Here is a 7,897-nt window from a genome sequence, read left to right as displayed (position 1 = left end):
CCTATAATTTATTTTGCAAATATTTCCTTCCAGGCTGTTGCTTTGTGGGTCTTTTGTCTTGGTTATGACATCAGATCGGTCCATCTTTTCTTTCATGGCCCTGAGTTTCAGTAAAAGCAAAACCAGACATTTAAACTGAACCTAGAGTAAGAAACTGGGAAAAGAGAAGGAAAAAGCAATAGTGATGTCTGAGCAGTGAAATTTGGGTGACTTGTTTTCCCTTTTATACTGTTTCCCAAATGTTCTAATGAATACACATCATCTATAATAATAAAAGGGTAATATGCAAATCCACCGAATGGCCAAACAGCCAAACAGCAGAACTACTGTCCGGACGATGCGCTGGTGCCGGGCCAGCCAAGGTGGGTGTGATGCGATTGGTTGGGGGCCCCACCTTGCCTCACCATCGCCCTGAAGAGGGAGGCCCAGGCCACTGACCTGCAGGCTGCAGCGGGTGGGTGGGGCCCCCTCTGCAGGGCGATAGCTCATGGGGCCCCCAGACTTTGAGAGGGTGCAGGCTGAGCTGAGGGACACCTCCCAGTGCAGGAATTTTGTGCACCGAGCCTCTAGTGAATATATATTTTCAAATGAACACATATTACATTTACGTTTATGCATTGTTTTAAAGTTTTATTTCAAGCACATGTAATAATTTAATACATAATGAAAATAAGCATTGCCTACTCCCCAGTAAATGTTGTTTACCCTAAAGGACAAAAAAAGCAAGGAGAGAACTGCTCACTGAGCCCTCCCACAGCCTGCACTCCGCTCTGCGGCAGCATGCCCGAACGTCAGGCAGGATTGCTCCCTGGCGGCCATCCCGGAAAGGTGCCTGCGTGAGCTGTGTCCCTCCCTCTAAGACCCGGTTTCATTTCATCGAAATCACAAAGCAGCCCGTGAGCTGGGTATTGAATTTTACGTAGAAGACGGGGAAATCGGAGTCACCACCTGACAGGGCAGAGTCCCCTCGCTCTGAGAAAAGTCCAAGTTCCTGTTTTATTTTTAATCCTCAACCTTGGGTATGGTTTTTAAAATTGATGTTTAGAGAGAGAAGAAGGGAAGGGGTGAGGAGAGAGAGAGAGAGAGAGAGAGAGAGAGAGAGAGAGAGAGAGAGCGCGAACACAGTATTCAGCTGCCTCCCATAAGTGCCCGACCAGAAATCAAGCTGAAACCTAGGTATGTGCCTCACCGGCCGGGAATCAACATCGGAACCTTTAGTGAACAGGCCCTCACGCCGACCAGCCGAGCCGCCTGGCCAGGGCCAGATGCCTGTTTTTAATCTCTGCGTGCTCTGCTCCCAAAACTTCCCTGTCCTGCCTGTGAGTCTAAGTCCCGTGCCATATACCTCACCCCCTGGAAGTGTGCCATTCAGAGGTGCCACGTGTTCACAGAGCTTTGCAGCCATGGCCGCTGGCTGAGGACGTTCCCATCACAGGATGCGGAGAAAGGGAACTCCCGGCGCTGCTGTGGGGTGTGCGTTGGTGCAGCTGCTAAGGAAAAGAGCATCAAGCTTCCTCCAGAAATTACGAACAGAGCTAAGAGATGGTCCGGCCATCTCACCTCCAGACACAGAGGCAAAGGACATGAAATCTTCTCGCAGAGAGATCTGCCCACCGCCCATGCTCATTCCAGCGACACTCACAATGGCCAAGCCACGGAGACAGCCGAAGTAGCTGTGGCTGGATGGATGCGGAAAGAGCAGTGGTATATACACACCATGGGACACTATTCGGCCTTAAAAGAAGGAAATCCTGTCATTTGCAACAACCTGGGTGAACCTGACATTAAGCTAAGTGACATGAGTCAGAGAGAGAAAGATAGATGCTTCATGGTAGCACTTACATGTGGACTCTAAAGTAAAAAAAAAGTAGAACATGTGGCCAGTGTAGCTCAGTGTTGAGCGTCAATCCATGCACCACAAGGTTGCTGGTTTGATTCCTGGTCAGGGCACATGCCTGGGTTTCGGGCTTGATCCCCGATGGGGGCCATGCAGGAGGCAGCCGATCCAAGTTTCTCTCCCATCGATGTTTCTATCTCTCTCTCTAATCACCAATAAAAACATTTAAAAAAATGAAGTAGAATTCATAGACACAGAGCATAGAGAAGTGATTCCCAGAGGCTGGGCCGTAGGTGGGAGAATAGGGAGAGGTTGGTGAAAGGCATCAAATTCCAGCTGTCCAATGACTAAGGTCTGAGGACCCGATGTGAAACGTTGTGACTGGGGTTGATAATATTGTGTGTGCAATTGAAATTCACTAAGAGAGAATCACTTAAATGTACTCACCAAAAATAAGGTAAACAGGTGTAGAGGTGTTAACACAATCCATACGTATCACATTGTGCGCTTTATACGTATGTTATACAGTTTTGTTTGTCAATCATACAACAACGCTGAAAAGAACATTTCTCCCGGCCAGTGTGGCTCAGTGGTTGAGTGTCGACTTATGAACCAGGAAGTCACAGTTCGATTCCCCGTCAGGACACATGCCTGGGTTTTGGACTCAATCCCCAGTGTGGGGTGTACAGGAGGCAGCTAAGATGTTCCTATTTCTTTCTTCCTCTCCTTCCTTTCTGAAATCAATCTATATATATATATATATATATATATATATATATATATATATATATATTTAAATATATTTTATTGATTTTGTACAGAGAGGAAGGGAGAGAGATAGAGTTAGAATCATCGATGAGAGAGAGTCATCGATCAGCTGCCTCTTGCACATCCCCTACTGGGGATATGCCTGCAACCAAGGTACATGCCCTTGACCGGAATCAAACCCGGGACCTTCCAGTCCCCAAGCCGACGCTCTATCCATTGAGCCAAACCTGTTTCGGCTCAAAATATATATATTTTTTTTAATTTAAAGAACATTTCCATCACCCCCAAAAGAAACCCTATACCCATTATCAGTTGCTCCCCACCTCCCCCTCCGCATCCCCTGATAGCTGCTCATGTACTGACTATCGCAAGGGATTTGCCCGTTCTAGATACTTCACACAAATAAATCATTCAAACAAATGGGATCATGCAGTATGTGGCCTTTGTATCTGACCCCTTCCATTTAGCATAATGTTTTCAAGTTTCATCCAGTCTGTTGCCTGTATCAGGACTCCATTCCTTCTTATGGCTAAATAATATTCCATTGCATGGGTAGAAATTTATCCATTCATCCTTGAACAGGCATTTGATTGGCTACTATGAATAATGCTTCTATGAACTTTCAAGTACAAGATTTCGACGAACAGGTCTTCTCTTGGGTGGAAACCTAGGAGTGCTGTGAGGGGACCTGTGGCAGCACCATGTGTGAGAGGCCTTCTAACTTTGCTTCTCAGATCCTGGGGTCTGACTGCTACATGGCCGTTTCCAGAGACCAGCCCAGAAGCACACCCAGCAACCCCTCGTGAGCCTGACCCCGCAGTCCTCCAACTCCAGCGAGCTGCATGCAGGGGCGGTCCTCTGAGCCAGAACTCGGGCCCTCACTGGAACCCCAAGATTTCTTGGCATTAGCGGAACCTCAAGTTCTGGAACCAGAGAGAAGTAGCCTGGAAGCTCCAGTGGAAACCCAGCTGACTCTGCTAGTCATGAATGGTGTGAATAAATCCTTACATCGCCCTCCCGGAATACACTGGTAGGGTAGGCCCCTCTGGCTGGGTAGGGCCATGTGATTGTTCTGGCCAATGAGCAGTGAGCAGAAATGTATAATTTCCAGGCCAGAGTGTTTCCTCAGAGATTTCCCCCCTGCTATGGTGGCCTGAACCATTCCAGGCAGTGGCCGCTTTATCACTTTGGTGGAGTGGAGCATGTGGGGAAAAATTCCCAAGTCACCTGTTATGGGTATATCCTGAGAGCAAGAAATCAATTTTGCATTGTTTTAGGCCCTCTAGACTTCGGGGTCATTTGTTGCTGTTATCCTAACTGATACACAACCCATCCACACCACCTGGCTCCAGCCAAGAGCTCTATATTAGTTTGCTGGGGCTGCCATAACAAAGGACCACAGATGGGGTGTGTGAGGGTGTGTGTGGCATAGAAATGTATTTTCTCCCAGTTCTGGAGGCAGACGTTTGAGATCAAGGAGTTAACAGCGTTGGTTCCTTACCAGTTGTGAGGGAGACTGTCCCATGCCTCTCTCCTAGCTGCTGGTGGTCTTGGCTTTTGGTGGTACATACGTGATGTTCTTCCCATCTTCCCATGATCTTTCCTGTGTGTGTGTGTGTGTGTGTGTGTGTGTGAGTGTGTGTGTGTGTGAGTGTGAGTGTGTGTGTGTGTGTGAGTGTGTGTGTGAGTGTGTGTGTGTGTGAGTGTGTGTGTGAGTGTGAGTGTGTGTGTGTGTGAGTGTGTGTGTGAGTGTGAGTGTGTGTGTGTGTGAGTGTGTGTGTGTGAGTGTGAGTGTGTGTGTGTGTGTGAGTGTGTGTGAGTGTGTGTGTGTGTGTGTGTGTGAGTGTGAGTGTGTGTGTGTGTGTGTGAGTGTGAGTGTGAACAAAATTCCTCTGTGTATCAGGATACCAGTCATGGTGGATTAGGACCCCCCCCAAAGACCTGCTTACCTCTTTAAAGACCCTCTCTGCCTGTAGAGTCACATTCTGAGTGCTGGGGCTTAAGACTTCAACATATGAGTTGAGGGGCACAATCCAGGTTAACAGACTCCATGCCAACTCCAGTGCCAGGGTCCTTCCTGCCAGGATTAGTGAAGGCCGATGCCAGTCTAAGTGGGTGAGAATTGGGACACCTCGGCGGTAGGTCCAGGGAGGACTTCTTCCCTGGGGATCAGTGCTGCTCGCAGGACTGCAGGCAACGGCGGGAACCTCATCAAGGCCCCCCCACCCCCCGGAACAGCACCGGACGGTGAGTAAGCTAACGGGCATGAACCCTGGCTCCATCTCCCAGCAACTGCGCACCTTAGACCCCCTCTGAGCCTCCGTTTCCCCTTCCGGAGGACCCTAATGTGTTCTCCTTAGAGCTACTATGAGAAACCAGAGAGAATATGCCTGCTCTAGGGCAATCCGGCCGTAATCAGTTCCCTCTGCTATTGCTGCTGGGGGTGCTCGTAGGTGCTTAAAAGAAAGGGAAATTGCCAGACCAGTGTGGCTCAGGGGTTGAGTGTTGACCCATGAACCAGGAGGTCATGGTTTGATTCCCGGTCAGGGCACATGCCCAGGTTTTGGGCTTGAACCTCAGTAGGGGGTGTGCAGGAGATAGCCAATCAATGATTCTCTCATTATTGTTCCTATCCCTCTCTCTCTCCCTTCCTCTCTCTGAAATCAATTTTAAAAAATACTAAAAGAGCCAAAACCAGTTTGGCTCAGTGGATAGAGCGTCAGTCTGCGGACTGAGGGGTCCCAGGTTCGATTCCAGTCAAGGGCATGTAACTTGGTTGCGGGCACATCCCCAGTAGGGGGAGTGCAAGAGGCAACTGATCAATGATTCTCTCTCATCGGTGTTTCTAACTCTCTATCCCTCTCTCTTCCTCTCTGTAAAAAATCAATAAAATATATTTTTTAAGAAGAGTACATCTCATATTCAACATTTAAAAAAACAAATAAATAAAATAAAAATACTAAAAGAAAGGGAAAATCAATGCGGTTTCAGTGTGGTCCCAAGAGCGTGAGAGACATCTCGGGCATCTTTTCTTTGTCTTCAGGGTCTGATCTCATTCAACAAACATTGGCTGCACACCTACTAAGAGCCAGGAGCTCTTCTGTGAAGGTTTCTCTCTCCTCTCTCACTCTCTCCTCTCCTACACCCCTCCCTTCCACGCTCTCTAAAGATCAATGGAAAAATACATTCACTTCTTGGATGAGGAAAAGAAAGAAAAGGCATTTCCCAGGGAGCACCTAGTGTGAGCGAGGCACTGTGTCCGGCATGGGGAGGGGGCGCAGCAGGCCGTAGAGGCGTTTGCAGCCGCAGGCAAAACCTCAGACAAGTGCTGTGCAGACCGCACAGGAGGGTCTGTAGAGAGACAGTGAGATGGCTGTGGAGAGACTGTATGTGGAGGCCAGGACAGTGAGGGCGGGCGTCGGAGATGCAGAGTCTGAAGAGGTGCTGTGAGGGCGGGCTTACTTAGCTGCTCAGGGCAAAGGACTTCAGGGCGCATCTCTGACGTTTGGGGGAGAAGGGTATTGGTGCACGCTGGTCAGTGTGGCTCAGTTGGCTGGAGCATTGGCCTGTGCACTAAAGGTTGTGGCTTTGATTCCTGGTCAGGGCACATACCCGGGCAGCTGGTCCTGGTGTGTGCGGGAGACAACTGATGGAAGTTTCTGTCACATCAATGTCTCGTGCGCAGGCACGTCGGCCCCCGCCCCCCCCCTCAATCAATGAAAACATGTCCTCGTATGAGGACTGAGGGGAAGGCAGAGGGGCCTCGCGGGCTGGCAGTGTCTCTGCTGGTGGTGGCGCCGACACCTGAGACCAGCTCCCCGAAGGGAGAGGTCGTTAATTCAGCTTTCTGCCTCCAACTGTAAGGGAAGAACGTGTGTTGCTATTGGAGCCTCCAAGTTTGTGGTCACTGGTTACAGAGTGTAAGAAACTCATATAGGAGCCAAACCTCAGAAAGGCCAGGTCTTTTGCTCACAAAATCGGAGAATTGAAAGAGGAATTCAAATCGGGTGGTTTGATCCAAGGTCAACTGTGTCCCTCCCACCCAATTCATATTGAAGTCCTAGTCCTCAGGGCTTCAGAATGTGAGTGCTTTGGAGACAGAGTGCTTAACAGGGTCATTAAGTAAAAAGCGAGCCTGTGCCCTCGCCAGTGTGGCTCAGTGGATAGAGCGTTGGCCTGTGGACACGAGGGTCCCGGGTTCGATTCTGGGTTGCAGCCTTGGTTCCACATGCAGGAGGCAGCCAATCAATGATTTCCTCTCATCATTGATGTTTCTCTCTCCTTTCCTCTCTGAAGTCAACAAGAATATATATATATATCTAAAAATGAGCCTGTTACGGTGGCCCTGACCAATTTAACGGGTGTCCTTAAGAAGAGGTTGAGACAGACACACAGAGGGAAGGCTGTGGGGGAAACAGGGACAAAGGGTGTCTACAGGCCACGAGGAACCAGCCCTGCAGACACCTTGATGGCAGAACTGGGATAACAAATCTCTTAGCCCCCAACTGCGGTGTTCTGCATGGTAGCTGGGACTCTGGGATGCTCCAGCCCCTCTTGAGCTCAACCCGAACCCCCCTTGAAGAGCAGTACCCCAAACGCTGTCACCAGAATTAGGAAGGAAGGAAGCCCACCCCACCCAGCAGGTTTAAATTGCCAGGCTAGCTCAAGGCTTGGAGGGGCTGTATGAGAACACACACAGTAGGACCAACACACAGCCCCATGGCTTTTCTTACCGGCCTTCCCTCCTCAGTGTCAGCCTCCACCATTGTCCTGACACCTCAGACGTGTTCCTGGCACAGCTGTCTCCTAAGGCCTGTTGCCAGCCCCCACCCCCCATGGTCCCTTCAGCTCCTCAAACTCAACAAGTTCTAAATAGAGTCCGCCATCTTTCCCGCCCCTCCTTTCTCCTCATCCTGCCTCGGTAAAGACGTCCCCCATCATCTGTGCAATCTCCTTGGCACCTCCAACCGCCCCCCACTGCCCACTAGTCTCTGTGTCCCGACAAATGTTATTGGAATGTCTCCTGGGCATTGTCTCTCCTCACTGTCCCCACACCCGCTCCCTAATTTAGGCTCGTTGTCTCTCCCTGGTCTCTGGCCTCCAGCCTTGTCCCCCCAAACCCAGCCCGCTGGCAGGATCAGTAACAGAAACACCTGAGGAGGCGGATGCTATCAGCACCCCCACCTCACAGGTGGAGCAACCGAGGCCCCAAGTTCTGTGAAGAGGCCAGACTGGGTTCACGTAAGGCAGTTTGGCTCCACACTCTTAAGCTCTTAACCGACATGCCAGGAC

Source organism: Pipistrellus kuhlii, unplaced genomic scaffold (assembly GCF_014108245.1).
Source record: "Pipistrellus kuhlii isolate mPipKuh1 unplaced genomic scaffold, mPipKuh1.p scaffold_m20_p_21, whole genome shotgun sequence".
In the NCBI taxonomy this organism is placed as follows: Eukaryota; Metazoa; Chordata; class Mammalia; order Chiroptera; family Vespertilionidae; genus Pipistrellus; species Pipistrellus kuhlii.
Note: the sequence above shows the minus strand (reverse complement) of the source record.